This window comes from Macrotis lagotis, chromosome 5, assembly GCF_037893015.1.
Source record: "Macrotis lagotis isolate mMagLag1 chromosome 5, bilby.v1.9.chrom.fasta, whole genome shotgun sequence".
Classification (NCBI taxonomy): domain Eukaryota; kingdom Metazoa; phylum Chordata; class Mammalia; order Peramelemorphia; family Peramelidae; genus Macrotis; species Macrotis lagotis.
This window is the reverse complement of record NC_133662.1, coordinates 194,996,661-195,017,827: the sequence shown is the minus strand read 5'-3', so window position 1 is coordinate 195,017,827 and position 21,167 is coordinate 194,996,661. Positions and strand designations below refer to the sequence as shown.

The window sequence follows — 21,167 nt, the reverse complement described above, 5'->3', positions numbered from 1 at the left end:
ACAGTCCTCCACTTCTACAGACCAGCTTTAATCTTTATAATTACACAGTAGACAGTTTCAATCTCCTTGATTATTCTTGGCATTTACATTACTATAGTAACCATAGATCTCATTTTGCTAATTTTGCTTACTTCACTTTGCATTAGTTAATATAAGTCTTCTCATGCCTCCCTCTGTGTTTTATATTGTTTTCCTTTCAGTGGAACAAAATTCTGTTACGCTTATGTACCAGAATTTGTTTAGCCATTCTCAGGGGAAAGTTCTAAGAGAACACTTAAAAGTACTACATGCAGAAAGTGTACTGACCTGGTTAGAGTAAAAGACACTGAAATACAATCTCATGCATAGGGGCCATCTGGCAGGTTTAGGTTCTGGTTTCCCATGTAGCAGGTCACTGTAGTGAAAAGATTCCTGGAATTACAATGAAATGATGAGAATTCACAGCCTGCCTCAGCTACTTAATGGCTGGGTGACCCTGGGCAAGTCATTTCCCCTCTAGGAATCAATTTTATTAATCAATAAAAGGAGATTGGATCAAGGGTCTAGGAATCTGGGAATCTGGGAAGTTCTTTTTCATATCTTGGTAATTATGAGTCAATATAATAGACTTTTTTGTAATCCTACGTGTTTTATACATTTAAAACCATTGTTCTGAGAAAGGGTCTATAGGTTTAGCCACATTGTCAAATGGGTCTGTACAGTTAAAAAATGACTGATGAATGACTTAGCTATTCTCAGCAATATCTTGATCCAAGATAACTTTGAAGGATTTATTATGAAAAATGCTAGCTATTCCCAGAGGAAAAAAACTGATGAAGTCTGAATACAAGATCGAAGCAGTATGTTTGTTTTTTTACATTACTTTTCTTGGGGTTTTTATATTGGTATGTGCTTTCTTTTTTACAACATGATTAACATGGAAATATATTTTGCATAACTACACATGTATAACCTATATCAAATTGTTTGCCTTTTCAATAAACAGGATGGGGAGGAAGAGAATTTGGAACTCAATTTTAAAAACAAATGCTGAAAATTGCTTTTACATGTAAGTAAGGAAAATAAAATACATCTTTAAAAAAAGATTAAAAACGTTGGACTAGATGATTCCTCTAGTTCCCTCCAGCTGTAAATCCTATAATTCTCTAATTCCTATAAGCAAGGGAGACTTATTGACTTCCTAGAGATCTCTAAATGCAATGGAGATGAACTCAGAAAATAAAAATAGTGTTAGAGGTTTCAATGCACTGTAAGTCTAATATTAAAATTTACTTTTTTAGAAATCATAGATTCACATATTACCTCATTTACTTACTGGCTTGGAGATCCTAGGCAAGTCATTTCCCTTTTCTAGGGACCTCTGGATCCAGTTTTGTCAAAATGAGTGCTCTTCCAGTCTCTATATAACTTCTTGTGAAATAAACCTAGAAAGGCAACCAGGAGACAGATTATGAAGGGCATTAAATGCCAGACTAAGGACTTTGTATTTCATCCCTGTGCTATGGGAAAATAGTTTAGGCAGTTGAGGAAAATGACTTTGAGAGGGAAGAAATTAGAATAAGAGAGATTCATTTTTGCTGGAGTTTTATGGACTAAAACAAGCATTTATAATATAGTACAACAACAAAGATGATTGCCCATGAAACCTTAAATCCACTGTGTCCAACTTGCCAATCCTTTTAAACACACAACAATGTTATCATGTAAGTTCCTATTTTTGAGACTATCAAAAGAGTCCAAACAAGAAGCAAACCAAACTTCTGAAAGAAAGTATGGTATTAAAATTTTCAGAATGACTCAGAATGAAATTTTATACTCCCACCTCACTTCTTGATGCACGCAAATAGTCTACAATTTATGTGCCTACAAAAGCTTTCTCCCTCCACAGACTAAGAATCAGACAATCTGAAATTCAGTAGGGAGGAACCATGACTTTGGACACTCCAAGGCTTGCATCTTGCAAAAGAATTGACCCTATTGAACAAGTTGGGGTAAGGGTTTTTTGAACTTGGGGTACAGTTTCTGGGGGGGGGGGAAGCCATTGGTAGTGCCAATGGTACCCTTTAAAGTTTGACATACTTCAGCAAAATGCTTGTTATCCTGTCCCAGATATTTCTCTGACCAACCTATTCTTCTATTTCTCTCTCTCTCTCTCTCTCTCTCTCTCTCTCTCTCTCTCTCTCTCTCTCTCTCTCTCTCATTCTAAAATCTACCGCATACCCCTTAATATATTTATGCTTTCCTTTTCTTCCTTCTCCCATAGAAATGGACATTAATACTTGATCTTTCTTAATCTCCTGCAGGATCAATAGATTGGAGTTTGTAAAGCTCTCCAAGAGACCAACCCACCAAAGCCCTGTTGCCAAAAAACACTGTGAGCATCTTTTGTTTCAGCCTTTCTGTGCTTTCCTATGAGGATTAAGGAGTTAATGTTTGCAAAGCTCTTTGAAGTATTAGGATATTACATATTACTGAGAATAGGCAACAGCCGTATGTTAAAAATTAATTGGAGGAAACCACTTGCAGATTGTAATAAGGAAACATCCCTAGATCCAAGGGCACTGGGGACTTCAAGTAAACAAGCCCTCATTAATTTGGCTAATTAGTCACTTGCTGTATTTGCTGGTTTATAAGCAGCACCCTTTTAAACTGGAAATTGAGTTGTAAAGGGATTCAGAATGGTATATATGAAAGAGATAGCATCAGTATCCTATGAATTGAATCATAGCATATCCTCGATTCTCAAGTGAGGCTGGGACATTTAGCCTAAGGTAGATTTAGATTATCCTGAAAAATATAGATTATATTATGGTGGAGTACAGAAGAGAAAGGATTGAGATAGGAGGAAGGTACCACTGGAACAGGAGAGTGATGGTTGCTTGTGATAGCCACACCAGTGGAAAGAGCACCAAGATTTAAGGTTCAAATCTTGTTACCCTGATTCTACCAGTATCAACCAGGTGATACAATGTAGAGGATTGGATCTGGAGTCAGAAAGACCTGAATTCAAATCCTGATTCAGTTACTTACAGCTGATAGTGTCCTCAGCTGTAAAACGGGTATTATAATAATACACCTACTTTATAATGTTGTGAAGTTAAAATGAGATCATAAAGTGCTTGATATATAGCAGGTAATTAATATATGCTTATTCCTTTCATCCTTTCCTTCTTATAGGACCTTTAGCAAATCCTTTGACATTCATAAACCCTGGTTTCCTCATCTGTAAAATGAAAGAACTGTACTACCTGACCTCTAAGGTCCCTTCCTTAGGGATCTGATATTCAAGGGAACTCATTGTTGGCCAGGTCCATATGTCATTGTCTTAGAGGGAGCATCATTACAAAAGCTATTTTTGAAGCTTGGCTCACTCCTTTCTTTTTTTCCTTAAGTACCAGAGTGAAGTGAACAGCTTGCAAGCAGCAGGGACGTTTTAGAACTATGCTCCTATTATAACCTATAAACTAGATCATACCAAAGCCTTCCTTAGAAGCCTGCTTACTCTATAGATTTATGGATTTATAGATCTATGGATTTATTAGAGGTGAATATTAATATCTCTTATTAATATGGTCCTTTAAGACTTTCAAAGTATTTTACATTCATTATTTCATTTGATCCTCACAGGGCTAGGAGCGTTTAACATCCCCATTTTACAGATAAAGAATTATAGGCTTATCAAAGGTAAGCAACTTGTCCATGATCAGATTGATCTAACTCATAGCTGAGTATGGTCTTGAACCATGACCTTCCTGATTGTAAGACTAGAATTCTATCGATTATTCCATGATGCCTCTCAACTTTCCATCATTCTGAGGAATTCCCATTAATCCTTTGTTTTTAGATCCTAATATGGGATGATTTTACATACCAACTCAATAATGTTTGTGTGATTATGTACATACTCTCCATATGAACATGTATATGCATATGAATATATTCATATATATGAAAATATATATAGTCTAAAGAAATTTAAATGTATATAAAATCCAAATCTGCTTCCACTCCAGCCCTCTGTTCTCTAAGAGTCAAATCCTGATACCATCTCTCAGTTAGACTATTCTCCATCAGAACAAAGTCCACATCCTACCTATATTTAATCTTCATATCTCCCCACTCCCAGACCCTAGAACAGTGCTTATGTATAATAGATGACTGGCAAGTGTTTATTGCATTAATAATCCAAAGAACTTGGAAAGATAGACAAAGCTCATCATTTTCTATTTGATTCAAGTTTAAGTTGGTTCAAGAATAAAATAGAAGTATCCTTATCCACAGGCTGAGTGTGTTTGTGTGTGTGTATGTGTGTGTGTGTGTGTGTGTGTACTATATTGCTGAGTCTAGTTAATAAGTGGAAAAAGTTTTCCACTCTGGCCATGCATTAGTAACTATCAACTGACTATGCCTTCCCTATTGCTTGCAAATTATTCACTCCACTCTGATACTTAAGGGAAGAGGAAACGACTGAACTGGCTCCAAGAATAACTTTTGTAATGATAGTCCCTCAAAGACAAAGTCATTCATATTTAGTCATCATGAAGTTCACTTGAACAAACTATTTTTGAGGAAAATATTGGACATGCCCAAAATCTCAGATTTTTCCCAGGTTGTTTATGGATTACTTTTTAACAGACAGGATGTCTCAGCAACTAGATTCAATTCTTGCTCCTCTCTAAATAACTGCCTTTGCTGAGCAGGAGGCTTCCTATCCCTGGAGACATAGATGAGTTTGCCTTTAAAAAAAAAATCTAGCTCTGAGGATCTTAACCTGAATCCATTCATTCAGATGGATTTGGGAACTTCAATGGAAAAAGAATTACATCTTTATTTTTGCTAATGTCTGTTAAAGGGTTCACTGACCTCACCAGATAACCAAAAAGGTTCATGATATATACACAAAAAGTTCAGAATCACTGTTTTAGCTATTCACAATTATAACTTGACTAACTTGGCTTGGATACAAAGACTAAGATTGATCTTGGGGACAAGAAGGTTCCTAGGTTCACTGAAAATTCCCTTTAGTTGAATCTTGCCTTTTTTCCCCCCATTTGATATGAGTTTTAAAGTTTGTCATTGTTGGAACAAATAATGGGAGAACATCACTCCTTGGGCTCATCTTCTTCCTCAAACAGTCTTTTAATGAAATACTCCCTTCACATGTCTTAGAAAGAAGAGAAATAAAGAATTAGTCTGAAGAAAAGTCTTCTTCCTTGTTCACCTTATAGAAAGGATACTAACCATGCTAGTAGTCAGGAGACTAGGATCTCAGTTGAGTCTAGACACCATGTATAGCAGGAACTACATAGATAACAAAGAAAGGAAAAAGAGAGTTCCTCTCCTCAAGGATATTACAACCTAATAGGGAGATAAAATGTCAACAGCTTTGAACAAATTATCTGTAAACAGGAGGAACTGGAGACAATTCAAAGAGAAGTCCAGAAAGACTTCTTGTAGAATATAGAACTTTAACTGAGTGTAAAAAAAAGTTGAAAACCCAGAGGTGAAGTAGAGGTGAGGAAAGAGAGAATCTCAGACAAGTGGAAGAGTCAGTGAAAACACCCACAATCAGGAGATGGAGTTTTGGGGGTAAGGAACATTCGATCTTTCTCACTGTATTTCAGAGTGTGTTCTGGGAAGTCATATATGAAAAGGCATACTATGAGGGGATCAGGTTGTAAAGAGCTTTAGAAATCAGAAGATTTTATATTTGATATTGGACATGATGGGGAGGCATTGAAATATATTGAATAGGAGAGTGACATGATCAGACCCTATACTTGAGGAAAGATCATTTTGACAGGTGAATGGAGATTGAAGTGGAGACAGACTCCAGACATAAAAACTAGTCATGAGTATATTACTATAGTTCAGGCCAAAGACAATGATGTGGTGGCATCAGAATGGTGGCAATCTCAGAGGAGAGAAGGAAGTCATATAAGAGATATTATAAATGTGGAATTGGCAGGACTTGATAACTAATTGAATATAGCAGGGTGAGAGAGTATGGGAAATCAAGGATGACACAAATTGCGAGCCTGCTTGACTGGGTGGATGATGGTACCCTTAATAAGGAAGTTAAGAATATGGGAGGGTTTGAGGCAAAGATGATGAGTTCAATTTTCAATACATTGAGTTTAAGATGTCTTGGGGACCTCTAATATGAGTTATCTAATAGGCAGTTGGAGATGTAAGATTGGAAGTCAGAGGAGAGTTTAAGTTAAATAAGTAGATCTGAGAGTCATCTGCCCAGAGAAAGATAAATGAAACCAAGGAGAGAATTCTCAGCAGTTCAAGAAAATTAGGAAGAAAGAAAAGAGTTGATGGGGATTATGAGCTAAAAGGGACCTCAATTGCCATCCAGGTCAACTTGTATATTAAAGGAATTCACATCATAAAGCTAAATCATATAAAACTTCCAAATCTTTTTCAGACTGCCATCTCATTTCCTCATTTTGTAGTTTTGAGGTTGATTTTTTAAACTTAAATATAATACTTTTATCCCCATTGAAATTCATTTATTAAAATTAGAAACAATCATAATTGTTTTAGATCTAGACTTTGTCATTCGCTATCTTGGTTATTCCTTCCAGGTTTGGGTCATTCTAACTTTGATCAAGATACTATATAATTCTTTATCAACATCATAGATTAAAATACTAAGCAGCATGGGTCTGAGCACTAATCCCTGCATTAATCCATTGGATACCTGATATTCAAATAGTAGACCACTCACTGCTCTTTGAGTATGGGCTTTCAACATATTCTAAATCCCACCTTCCCCTTCTGGTTCCATCACATTAGCCTTCTTCTTTAGAATCTTTGTAAAATAGGGATAATAATCCCTGACCTGTCAATGACACAATTTTGTCCTATTCTTCATCTAATCTGTGATCTCATCCATATGAACTCCCTCCAAGGATAAATATTGTAACTCAACTTTTTCATCCTGTTGCCCCACTATTCCCATGTCATTTTATCAGTTCTTTTTCATAGGTTCATTCAACACAGTGGAGGTTGCCTTATAAGTCAATTAATATTATTAGTATACACATGGACTGATAATATTTTTTCTCTTATTCTTTCTACATTATGGCACTTCTTGTACCCAACTGATCATTGGCAATAGGTAAAACAAGAATGTCACTAGACTTAATAAGATTACACGCATATGTTTATAGAAATCCTTTAAAAATCTAAAGTTTCGGGGCAGCTAGGTGGCACAGTGGATAAAGCACCAGCCCTGGAGTCAGGAGTACCTGGGTTCAAATCTGATCTCAGACACTTAATAATTACCTAGCTGTGTGGCCTTGGGCAAGCCACTTAACCCCATTTGCCTTGAAAAAAAATCTAAAGTTACTTTTCACTCATAGGTATTATTAAAATGTTATAATCACATAGGGCCAAGACATGAAAACAAATATTCTAAACTCAAACCTCCAAATGCTTGCAAATAGATTGTTTTTCTCTCTCTCATTGTCTGAAGCACTAGAAAGAAAACATCTGTTAAAATGATTGACTCCATTGTCTTTGCCTTTTCATTTACTAAAGAATTGGTCTGGGGGATCTCTACCACTTGTATCCTTCTTCTAAAAATCACTTAAGTATGAATAATGGAATTGAGGGAGAAAAAAAGCAGCATTGGGATGCAATGGGAGGAATAAGAAGTTAGAGGAAATTTTAGGGATTATATGACAATGTCAAAAAGGGAAGAAGTTTTGAGAGAACATCATATTGTAACATGAAGACATCTCCTGGATCCATTTCTAGGAGTCATCATAAAAGCTTGCTTGATACATTACACTTTGGTGGGTAGATTGCTCAGCAATTTTTATTCTAAAATCATGAAAACTTGAGTTGAAGTCTCATCTCCATTGCTGTAAACACATTTGCATGACCACATGAATAAATTAATTAACTTCTTTCAGTCTCAGTTTCTGTGACTGAGTGAAATAAAGATTCTAATACTTGTAGTACTTGCCCATAGAATCATTGCATCAAATGTTAATCTGTGTGTAAATTAGATATGTATACTATACAATTCACACACACATATGTGTGTGTATAAAGTGCTACATAAATATGAGGAAAAGCATATTAAATCTTATGCAATGCAAATCCTTCATTTCATACCTGAAGCCTAGGAAAGTAAAGTGGTTTGCTCAAGGTGGCATAGATAGTTGGTGGCAGCCAAGACTATCACTTAATTCCTTAGTCTAATATTCATTCCACTCTCCCATGATTCCCCTACTCTAAAGTTTTTGAGAAAAAGTTGCAGTAACTCCCTGGGTGCCCAGCACACATACCCCCTCTTCCTTCCTCTCATGTAAGGAATTCTACAAAAATAGAAGGGCAATATATAGTAACTTGAACAACAAGAAAAGGAATATTACAGAGTGGAAGAAAGCTTAAAAGAGCATTAGTACTTCACAGTAAAATAAAGGGGAGAGGTGGGAAATTATGTCATCTTTCCTTCTACAATTACTAATAATCTTTTTTATCTATATATAAAGAAATAAGATGCCAATTTGACTGAGAGACTCCAAGTTTGAGATGACATATCAAGATAAAGCAGGTAAGCAATTCAGGAAAAAACTCTAAAATACCTTTCCTGGTTTAGTTACTACTTTAAAACTAAGTGGATAGTACTCAGTGCTAAACAATATATTTATGGCTTGGATCTCTAGAAACCCTAGTTCCCCAAAATGTCATCTCCATTACTGTGATTTGCATCAGAGGGACGGGGGGAGGCTGATGAATTGCCTGAAATATGATCTTCTAGTGGTTTTTCTGTGTTGTAGCTTTCTATCTCTCACTGCAGCTATGAGTCTGTTAGGAGCAACAACAGAAAGATTGCTAGCCCTGGTGGCTAAATTCAAATCTGACCTCAGATACTTACTTGCTGTGTGGGACTGGACAAGTCAATATACCTTTGTTTGCCTCAGTTTCCTGATCTATAAAATAAACTAAAGAAGAAAATGGCAAATCACTCCCAAGATAACCCCAAGTGGGATCATGAAGAGTCAGACTAATTGATAAAACAGCAATAATCTATCACCATCACCAAACTGAGAGGGTTCCCCATGGCTAATCGAAGTGACCATGGGACTATAGAGTATAGAGGAAGGAGAAGGCAAAGCTGTAATGCTAGGGTATAGCCCAAACCCCAGCTGAAAAGTTACTCTCCCCTCTCACCCCACCCCTAGTCACATTTTTTACTCAAATTTACTCCCATGGAATCCATCATTAGTGCAAAATTTGCTACATATAACCCTTCCAGAAACCACAAAGGATATAGAAGGATTACATGAATGTGTTTGTTAACATTGCCCCAAATTTCCAACAGCCACACAGCTATCCCTATGAGTCTGTCACTTACTTAGGTACAAGGTAATAATCACTTTATCATTATTATTATTATTATTATTTATAATCATCATTGTTATTATACTCTCCATAATAGCAATAGGTTAGTGAGACTGAGAGAAGAAATTTTTCTATTATGCTACAAAACTAAGAATATATTTATTTAATTTAAATGAAGATAGTTGGAATGGGAAGAGGAGGGAGGATACACAGAGGACATTCCAAAGGGGAAGAGAAAGTGACAGGACAGAAGACAATCAGACTGGGGGTGTGAAGTCTGTCTCTCAGAAGGTTAGCCAATGGTACATAGGTAGGGGGTGGGGAGGTGGGGAGAGCCACCCATCATCCTTAGAGGTGACAACCAGAGTATGTTGTGGTCATCTACTGCTATAATCCAGAAAGCCCCTGCCCCCCCTCTATTGGCCAAAACTTCACTCAATCTGACCAGTTAACAACCTAAAACTCAACTCTGTTCCATTAAACATCCTCAGCATTTACTGACAACCTAAATGTACCTAAAATATCTTTCTGGTAAGGAGGAAAGCAAAGACAGAAGCAGTATATACTTTCTTATTCAGAAAAAAAGTTTTTCAATAACTCAGAGAGAAAATGCTTCTGTGATATGTCTATAGGTTATATTTCAACATCTCTTCTGCTATAGTTCAGACCTCTCAGATGTCTGTAATTGATAAGGACAGAAAGGAAAAAGCAAAACCATAAAAAAGTGGGAGAAAACTGATAGTTAGTTGTCATGTTTCACTGGTAACCATGGCATGTCAACAGAATGATGGGAAATCTGGTTGAATGATGGTGGGGGGGTCCCTTCTGCTTACCAGTAGTGAAGTGACCACAGGACATAACTTAGAATAACATAGGATGATCAGGCATGGATGGATTATGATCTGGATTATTGGGGAAAGATTGTAGCTATTTTAGACAGTTGTATATTGCCTCTTATGGAACTATTTTTTTCCCTTTTGGTTAAGGATTGTAATTTTTTTTGGTATGAGGACTTTCCATGACAAAATCCCCATTGGCAGTGCACATGCTCACCTACTCTACAATATGGTTTTAGAGAGTCATCTGAAGCATTGAGGATTGAAATGACTTATCCAGGGACAAACAACCAGCATTAGTCATAAGTGGCACTGGAACCCAGACTTTCTCAGATCTGAGGACAGTTCATTATGCTAAATACCACCCTCTCATAAGGTTTACTGAAATGTAAAGTTTGGGATGTGTCTCCTCAATTTTTAAATAGAGTAAACTTTAATAAATCAGAATTTGAGAGTGATATCCCCAAAACTTTAATCATTAAATGGACTTATTAGTCATGAGATTTTCACTCTTAAAACAAGTTTTATTTGTTTTATGCATAAAACATGCAAGAATAATCATCAAAAGAAACATCCAAGGCAGGGATGAGTCAGATGCAGGGTAGAGAGGAGAAAACTGTTGGAAGGAATTCATAATGAGGAGTGACAGAATTGTTTTATATCTCTCTTATTTTTTTGTTTTTTCACTTATTCTTAAAAGCAGTGACACCATAGCAAATAAAAGTTTAATAAGTAAAAAATACATTTTAAATGAAAAACCATGATTAACTTATTAAGAGCCATTAAGTATATAATTACAAGGATTCTATTACATTAAGACACCAATTTCTTTAAAGCTCGAAATAATACCTACTGAAACTTTAATTATTTAAATGAGAAGAGAAAGAGGCATGTTATCTTCTCTGACAAAGATTAAAATCAATTTAATTGCTTCTCTGCTGCCTTGACATGATTCTTGCTGTGAGTCAAGCAACCAAAAAGGGAAATTAATACTGCAGCTGTTAATCAAGTGATATATCTCCCCACACTCCATCTGATTATGGAGGGGAGGAGAGTTGCCTTACTTTACAGTCTTATTTGCCTGTCCAGGTTTCCCCCTGAATGGGGTGGCTTCCAGAGGAGCCATGAATTTACTGAGTCTTTTGGGGCCTGTGGCAGCTTTTGAGGTAGTGGAGTCTCAGAAAACAACAGTTTTTGTTATCTCAGACTGAGTAAAAGTGCTCCTACTCAGAAGAGGATTCTTAATTTACTGTTTGGTAAAGCTATTGAGAGTGAGAAGCCTCAGTCAGAGAAAAAGAAGGAAAAGAAAAAAGTAGGAAAAAAGATGGAGGAAAGGAAAACTAAATGGAGGAAATGAAGAAAATGGAAGAAAAGAAAAGGGAGAAAAAGAAAAGTAGGCAGGGTGAGAAGAAAAGAGAAAGAAGTGAGGGGGGAAAACAGGAAGGAAAAGAGTAAGAAAGGGGGGAGGAGGAGGAGGAGGAGAGCTAGAGAATCAGAAATGGGAGGGAGGAAGGAAGGAAGGAAGGAAGGAAGGAAGGAAGGAAGGAAGGAAGGAAGGAAGGAAGGAAGGAAGGAAGGGAAGGGAAGGGAAGGGAAGGGAGGGAGGGAGGAAGGGAAGGAGGGAAAGAGGGAGGAGGAAGGAAGGAAGGGAGGAAGGAGAGGGAGGAAGGAAGGGAGGGAGACAGAAAGGAAGGAAAGGAGGAAGAGAGGGAGGAAGAAAGAGAGGAAGGGAGGCAGGAAGGAATGGAGGGAGGGAGGAAGGGAGGGACGAAGGGAGGGAGGAAAGAAGGGAGGAAGGAAGGAAAGGAGGAAGAGAGGGAGGGAGGAAGAGGAGAGAGACAGAGAGAGAGAGAGAGAGAGAGAGAGAGAGAGAGAGAGAGAGGTTGAAGGGGAGAGAGACAAAGACAGATAGAGACAGGGGTGGGGGGAAGAGAATGATTATAGGAGAGACATGTTTTTCTTTCATGAAGCCTCACTATGTATTTTTCAAAAGACAGCAGCAGCTCCTAGAGGTCAAAAATCAACTCTTTCACTAAAATTAGAACATGCATGTGAAAGTCAGTAGTGTGGGGCGTACAGCAGAGCCCCCGTGGCTCATCTATCTCCTGATTTAAAATGTTTATCCTTGCAGTGCCTTTGTTAAACACCAACATTGAGTGAATATTCAGCAACATCTACACTTGGCAAACTAATGTATCTGATTGTAAGAAAATGGTATTGTGAAATATTTATGAGTCTTGAAATACAAACCCGGTGCACTGCCTCATCATCTCTTATCAGCCCTTGTTAACTTTACAGATGATGAGAAACACCAGAGTAACTGAGGTTGTCAAAACTAATAGATCTCAGAGACTTTGCATCACCAGAGTTCAGTTCCATCAGAGGTCCATTTTCAAAAGAGTTTAACCCTCTCTCCCTCCACGTTCATTCCCCCTTGGGGAATCTGTGCTGCATCAAGGAACTGGAGTCTTTTCCTAAACTCCAGATGTGAACTAGGGATAGAAGGACTATTTTGAGAACTCGACTCTCTCATTTCAGAAGTCAGAATGGAGTAAGAAAGCCTCAAAAATTTCCATTTGGACCTATTCCTTATGCCTATAAGAAGGGAGAAAGTGCCATAAATTAAAAAAAAATCTCATTGTGTTTCACTGCATTGTCTCCTCAACCAGGCTAGGAGAAGAGCTTGTGTTCCAGTATTCCAATGCAGAGGCAGAATGGGCAGGATTTCAGAATAAAGCACAGTTCCTCTCAAAAGTTATTTTACTTCCTTAAGTATCTCAAGCAAAAACTTCAGTTCATGTCAGCAAAAGTGAATGGAAGAAGATGCACATCAGTCCTTATTTCAACTGAACCTCACTCACCTATCCCCAGGATCTCACCGATAGCTTTGCCTGGTTCTGTTTCATCAAATACAACTCATCTTCCTATATTGGATCACCTTGCTGTTAGCCTGGCACTGTCCCTCCCCATTTCAATTGGACCAAATTGAAACAGATGCCCAGGGGCCAAGGAGATCAGGATGGGTATAACAAAATTTTGAGCCAGTTTCAAAGCTTAAATCAATATTTAACGGTAAGCTCGCTTTTATTTGCTTATATTTTTTTGGCAGGCTTTTTCTGGCAAATATCACTTTAAGCTGAAAGCCAGAAGCTATAATTATAAAGGATGCTACTCAGGCCATATTTGGAAATACAATACTGATCTGATAAGAAAAAACTCTGTCCTTTAAGGAATTGCACAGCCCTGAAAAAGGCAAGAAGTCATCTTGTTCCTATATTCTCCAAGGTTATAGATAAATAAAGCTTCTTCAAAAAAGCAAATCCAATTCAAGAGTAAGAATAGGAGAAGGAAAGAAAAATCTGATCTTCTGACTGTCTCAGTCAATTCAGGCTGCCATCTCCCAGTCAAAGCTACCATCCCCTCGATGTCAATGATCCCCAACTAGAGCTGGTTCAGATCAATGACCGTGGCAGCTAGGACTAAACCTGCCTCCCTTCCAAAGGCAGCATGGTCATAAAGACAGAAGATTCTACAGAAATTGACCTGGTCAAGAGACAAGCAGGATCCATGACATGTCTCCAGTTATCCATCACTGCTTTGGTAACATATACTGTGAACCTCCTCTTGAGGGGGAGTCTTCACAATAAGGAACAATAAGGAAAAGGGAGGAGGGTGTATTAGCTCCCAAATAGAAGTCCCATTTGGACTTTCCAAACTGAGAAGACTGGACTAAAAATCCCATCTCTTTAGCAACTCCTCCTTTGAGTTATGGTAAACAAGACAAAGATAGCTTCATGTGAGTTGCTTTGATGGACAAGACAGATAGATATAGTCTCTAAGAGAAATCCACACCTAACCTGGCAGGCAACTTTCCCATGCAGTTTTCAATGATCCAGTATAATTAATAAGTGTTTGTCAAACTCAGGAAATTTAATTCAAACTATGCAGTCAGAAATCAACAAGCTTGACTGTATATATTCCACCAGGGCAGAAACTAGGGGCCCTTTGATTAAATGCTGTCATTTACCTTCAATAAACGCTCCTAATCATCTTTAAAGGAAGTGATTCTTCAATTGAATAAGGGTAGGAGGAGGGATTTCTAGAATAGTAAGGTTCTTTTTCTCCATACAGCTGAGCTCACCCACCAACCCTGGAAAGACAAAACATAGATTAAAAGAAGATGAGTACCCAAGTCCTTCTTTGATGCCAAGATTTCCCCAATTTATCTCCTACCTGCCAGAAAATGGCTTCCAAAGTTGCCATAGTCTCTCTCTTCTCCCTTTCCATGTGATGTTTTTGACATCCATCCTAGACCCATATTGCCATCTTCTTCCCTACCATGGAAAAGTCCCAAAGATCTGCCCCACCACAATACCACCACTATCTGACCCACCCCCCAAGGCCATGCCACTTGCCTTTTGCCCTTTGGTTCAAGCATCTAGGAAAAAGTAGAATGGATCTGGGCGAAAGCTCTCCATGGCAATACTGAACATTCTCACCCACATATCTCTATGAAGAAAGGGGGTGGGGGAGACCCATCTTAATCGACAAGGACCCTGCCAGGGTGCTTTCATTTCATTTTGCTGACTTCCCTTCACAGCTTGCCTGTCGCTCCCATGTCTGCCACCATCAGCAGGAGATGAAAAAAACAGTGGAGATAGGAGTGCTGATGAGAACCACAGGGATTTTGGCAGAACCTTTATGGGCTACCATATGGCAGCAACTTTGCAATGCATGTGACATATCTTGGAGAGAAGACAGCACTACTTCCAAGGAATTTTTCTCACCATCCTTTAGCAAATGGATAAAACTTACATGCCAAAGGATAATAAAAATATTTGCATTAGTGAACATACATTGTAGAATGGAATAATAAGAAGATAAAGAAATATTAAACTGAAGGAAATTCCTAATTCCCGATTTGACTTTTTTTGAGAGACAATGTGGAATAATGGATTGAGATCATATTACTATAGTTCTAGAACTGAAAGGGACATCAGGTTCATCTAGTTCAAAGTCTTCATTTTTTTTTTTTTTTGCTTAAGGACATCGAGATCCACAGAAGTCTAGTGATTTCACCAAAGTCTCACAAATAGAAGGTAGGAAGAAAGAAGAAAATGAGCATTTATCAACTGTCCACTGTGTGACTTGTACTGTGATAAGCATTTTATAATTATTATTTCATTAGATCCCTGTTTTATGATTAAGGATACTGAGACAGGATGGGGTTAAATGGATTGTCCAGGATTACAGAGCTACTCAATGTCTGATGTTAGATTGTTTTGTCCTTAATTTTTTGAAGAAGACCATGACATCAGGAAGGTGAAGCCATGACAAGCACATGAATTGGATTTGAGTGAGGGGGCTGTGCTAAGTCACCAGTCTCACTTTCTCTTCCAGAGTCATCTGGGTCCCATGGCCAGATAGAAATCAGGATGACTGGAGATGGTCTTGGATGAGAGGCAATCAGGGTTAAGTGACTTGCCCTAGGTTATACAGTTAGGAAGTAGCAAGTGTTTAAGGCTAAATTTGAACTCAGGTCTTTTTGACTCTAGGCAGATCTTATCTTCTTATGAGGAAAAACAATATTTGAATCAGTCATCTGAGTCCAGAATCAGCAGTCTTTCCTTGTACCAACCACACTGAACTTGGAGACAAAAAGACAAGTTAGAATCAGGACTTCTATACTTAACCATTGTGTAACCTTGGGTGAGTCACTTAAACTTTCTGATTCAATTTCTTCATCTATAAAAAGGAGTAAATAACATTACCAAGTAAATAACATTACCTACTCCACAAGATTGTTTTGAACATCGAATAAAATAGTGGATTAAAAAAGTATTTTGTGAATTTTAAAGCTCTGTATTGTTATTGTTCAGTCATTTGCAGTCATGTCCAACTCTTGGCAAAAATATGAGAAATGAAATGAATTCTTTTCATTCTCTTTCTTGATCTGTTTTAAAATAATAGGGAAGAGGAAGCCGAGTATCTATAATTTCAAATAGATTTCAGACCATTTATCTCTTTTGCCTGATGATAATATAAATAAGAAATAGAGAATTATTAATCAGGGGGTTCATGAAATTGGGGAAAAGCAAGTAATAAGGAGTAACAAGATGACCAGATAGGCACAGAATAAAGGTAGCAGAATTTTAGGGAACTGATTAAAATACTTTGACCCTCACTCAAGGAAACTTTCAGAAGTATATAATTGTCAAACCTGATAGGAAAGAAGTGAAATATAAGGAGATAGCTGGGAAGCCTTTAACAGAAAGCATCCCTAAAGTTTTGAGATTTCTGAGCAGCTGCCAAGGCCTGACATGTTCTTGTTGACTAATTAGAAAAGAAAATACAAGGAGGACGATATACTTTAGTCATGAACTGGCTGTCCTCCATGCATTCTAAGTTAATGAGTTTGCATTCCAGGCCTTTTGCTTTTCCTTCAGTCTGGAACAAGTGTTTCTGTCACTAGTTCTATAGCTGATGAAACATGTACCATAGCTATATTTGGTATATGATCACTAGTTTAACCAAAAACACTGGTGGAGAGGGAGGGAAGTTTCAGAAAAGATTTTTCTGGTTTTTATTTATTGTTGTTCTGTATGAGTGTAAGTTGGAATGTCCAAGAAGTTGGCTGTATAGTATTCTGATTTGTTTTTTTTTTTAAATGAAAACACATCATATTGAGTCAAAGGAGAAGGTATGAAAGTGGCCAAAAGGTTGAAAACCCTCTAAGTCCTCCAAAATATCTGGTAGCTTCCTTGGAAACCACAGCAGATGAGAAGATAGAAGATTTAGGCTTGCAGCTTATCTCTGGCATGTTTGGGGAGTTAGCTACTTTCCTTTATCTGGACCTCAATGTCTTGAAATAAAGAGATTGAATGAGATGACCTCTCAGGTCCATTTCACCTCTAGATCTCTGATCCCATGATGCTGTGAAATGCTATGCCTTCAATTAACTAAATTATCTATACCCTTTGACCCACAAGTTCCACTGATGGGAATATATACTAAGGAAGTCAAACAATAATTCAATTAATCAATAAAGTATTGATTAAGGGTTTACTTCATGCTCTGGACTTTGCCTTACATTGGAAATACAAAAAAAAAAAAAAAAGAAAAGGAAGAAAGGTTCTTTTGTTTCAAAATATTCATAGAATACTTTTTTATGGTAGCAAAAATAAATGGGGACAAAAGAGATGCCCATCAATTTGGAAAATCTTTCGTTGAATTGAGGCATATGAACAAAATGGAATTTATAATGAATATGAGAGAGTATGAGAGAAACTTGAGAAGACATAAACAGTAATATAAACGATGACAACAATAATATAAATTAAAACAGCACTAAAAGATGACTAAATTTGGATTAATTACAATGATCAGTTCAGTCTCAAGTACAGAGCATGAAACACAGGTTTCTCCTCTCAGGAGACAAGTTATGAATTATCAGGTAAGACTGTTTGATCAATTGCTTTTGTTTCAATGTGTTACTTTGTCTAAAGGAAAGGTTCGGTTGTGTGGGAAAGAAAGTACTGTGATGTTCCAAAAGAAACCCTCAATAAAGAAAAGAAAGGAAAAGGAAAAGGAAAATAAATATTCATAAAGAGTTGCAATAACAAATAACACAATATTCCCAGTCTAAATTTGTCAAGATTTCTCTTCTGTGAGACCAGTGATGAAAGTGAAATTTTGCAATTTTAGTATCTATGGGGCTAGTCCACCCTCTAGAAATTACTTTTTTCTTGGATAAACAGAAAATTCAATTCAGGCTACATGGTTTTAATTAAAGAATATTAATAATGGTTTTGCATAAGGATTAGAAGCAAAAAGATAGAACCTCTACAAAACTTCTTCTCAATCCATTGGCTATCTCCTCTACTCTGTTCACAAGTGCAAATCAATTTAGGAGATAGTCATGGAGAATTGTTGTATTCAAAAACTGTTCTGGCCAAACTGGCATTGAACTTCTCCGAGTTTAACTAGGTTTGTCTTCAGTCAATTAGGAAAACAAGCCACGACCTACTTCTTTTCATACTTAATTTGATAACTAGGAATCAGTTCATCTAAGGGAAAAACAAGTAGAAGAAAGGAGCAGCAGAAAATGGTGACAAGAGGACCGCGTGCATGGCCATGTGGGAAGAAGGGGAAGTATCATTTTCCTATTTCTAGTGGCTTGAGAAGAATGCTTCCTGGGGACAGAGACCTGGGAGGGTGGGAATGATCTAGGCAGCACAGTCCAGATGAGGACTGAAAGGTGACGTACATGCAATGGCATTTGGGGTTGGGAGGAAGCACTGGACAACAGTGATCTGATGTAAAGCTCCATTTGGTCCATGCTACTTAAGGCTCCGTCAGCTCAGTAGCACCTACCAGAGCTTGTGCTCCATTACCATGGAATCAAGAATAAAATTTTCTCATTGCTTTTTCAGAATCATACCTAGCATTTTACAGAGTACATTGAGGTTTAAAAATCATTTTACAAATATTATCTCATTTTATCCTCACAACAGTGCTGGGAGATAAGTCTTTGTGACTCTAGATCGAATGCTCTATTTATTTCATTACCAAGATGCCCTCAAGTCATCACTGTGACTGGACCAAAAAAAAAGTAAATCTAATCCTTATTGCCTATGCAACCTTGGGGAAATGGTTTCAACCCCCCCCCCCCCCATATCTAAATTTCAGCATCTGCAAAATGAGATGATTGGGCTACCTGGATTCTGAGGTCTTTTCAAATTGAAATCTCTGGTCCTACGACCTAGGGTTGTTTGATAAGAAGAAACAATTCTTCAAGCTATTTGACTTTTGGGTCGTAAGATTTCTATGTTAATTAATTATGACCCTTCTTGCCATGGATACTTAAAAATTGCAAAGGAAAGAAAAACTGATAGACTTTCTGAGTTCTGCAAAAAATGGCAAAAATACTCCATATGCTGGGCACTATTTTTCCTTATAAATTGATTTTCTTTATATCATTATCAATCATGCAGAATGACTGTAAGGTCACTAAAACTATGCTGAAAAAGATTGGTTTCCTTCCTCATTTTTGCCCACTACCTTCCCTGGCTTCCTTCAAGTCCAAGCTAAAATCCAAACTTCTACAGGAAACCTTTCCCAATCTCTTTTCATTCTAACATCCATCCTCTATTGATTATTTCAAATTTATTCCCAGTAACCTGTGAATTTCTTGAGAGCAAGGACTATCTTGCTTTTTTCTTTGTCCACAATAAGTGACAATATAAGTGCTTAATAATTGTGTATTGTTTCAACAGTTTCATACCAACCTAAACTAATAGATAGTGGGACTAAGTTCTTTCACTAACAGTACATGTAGCTTTGGATATATTAATAATAACTGATTTTTTTATAGTTAGAGCTTTAAAATTGGCAAAGCAATTTATTAGCCTTACTTCATTTGAGTCTCACAACAACCCTGTGAAAGTAGTTTATGTAGGCATTACAATGATCATTTCAAAAAAAAAAAAAAGGAAACTGAGACTAAAAACACTTAAGTGACTTACCAAAGAGAGGCAGAATTTGAACCCAGATCTTGACTCTAAATTCAGCCCATGAAATAAAATTGCTTTCTGCCTTTATATACATGATAAACTAACTTCTTTAAATACCTCCTCCATTTAACTACTTTACTTCCTTTTGTTTCCTGGATTCATTAATAGAGAAAATACTTAATTCTGTTGAAGAGACTGATAGGTTTTACCTCCTCTGATAACTTGTTCACTCATGAGTCATTGGATGATGTTCTCAGATTTAAAGCATTAATAATTAAATTGATACTTATAGATGGTCTAAAACAGTGACCTTTAGCATATCATCTACCACCATTCTCTGAATCGTTGGAAATCTGCTTCTCAAAATCTAGGGTACATATTATACTATAATTTACTTTCTCTATTGTGAATTCTAATGTGAAGTGGACTGGGATAGAGTAGAAACCCCTAAGCTCTCATCTTTTCCACTCCAGATTCTATTTCCTGCTTGTTGATGAGAAGTAGATAAGGAATAACATTTCCCTCATTGGTTTTTCTGTTTTTTGAAGGATGAAATTATCATTAAAGGAAGATAAGAAATGATTAGCTGCTCTGATTTTTGCATAAACAGAGCACCAGCAGATGATTGAAGACCCCTGCCATTATAATATTCCCCAACTTGTGATCTGTTTTTCAAACTCATCATCTCTCCCCTCTCTCTGTCCAGGTGCTCTGTAATCTATCCAATAACAGTACTTTTTCATCTTCTGTTTTGACTGTTCTTCACACACACATACACTTCTCCATCTTGGTTTCTGGATTTCCTCACAGGAGTATATTTTCTTAGTATATAATTTCATTTCCTACTTAGACGCACTCCTTAGACTGGAGTCCGTTATGATCTTATCCCAGTAGCATCATCATCAGGAAACTAATCATTTTGCTTGAATGCCTCAACCTCAGTGCTCATACCTCATCAGTACCCTCTGTCCCTCTGATTGGAAGGTACTTTGCCCCATACGTATTTCTCAGTTTCCTTTTGCATGTTGCCTTCCACCAATTGGATTATAAACTCCTCGAAGGTTTTTTCCTCAATTTGTATCCCTAAAGCTTAGCACACTGCCTACACATGGTAGATGCCCATTTATTAACTGACTGATATATAACACTATGATGACTCCTGGCCACCTAACTTTAACTATTTTGCTTCTTTTAGATAAGATATACAATTCCAAAGTCATTGTAGAGTCAAATGAATCATTCCAGCAAATATAAGCAGTAACTGTGAGGTCAAATTCATCTCCTTGCATTATAAACTCTACTCATAATCCTATTTTATACAATAATGCATAGACAGCTGAGTTGATAGGTTTGAGTGTTGTCTTCTTTTTTTTTAATTTTTTTTAAATTTATTTAAGGCAATGGGGTTAAAAATGCCTTGCCCATGGTCACACAGCTAGGCAATTATTAAAAG

General features: G+C 37.1%; 1 long non-coding RNA gene across 1 annotated transcript; it reads right to left on the bottom strand.

Annotated features, from left to right (window-relative positions):
* Nucleotides 1-311: 311 nt before the first annotated feature.
* LOC141490005 (uncharacterized) lies at nt 312-14,346 on the bottom strand. Its single transcript, XR_012469050.1, has 3 exons — nt 14,230-14,346; nt 1,316-1,424; nt 312-411 (listed from the first exon to the last, which is right to left on the bottom strand). It is a non-coding gene; the product is annotated as an uncharacterized LOC141490005 (long non-coding RNA).
* Nucleotides 14,347-21,167: the final 6,821 nt, after the last annotated feature.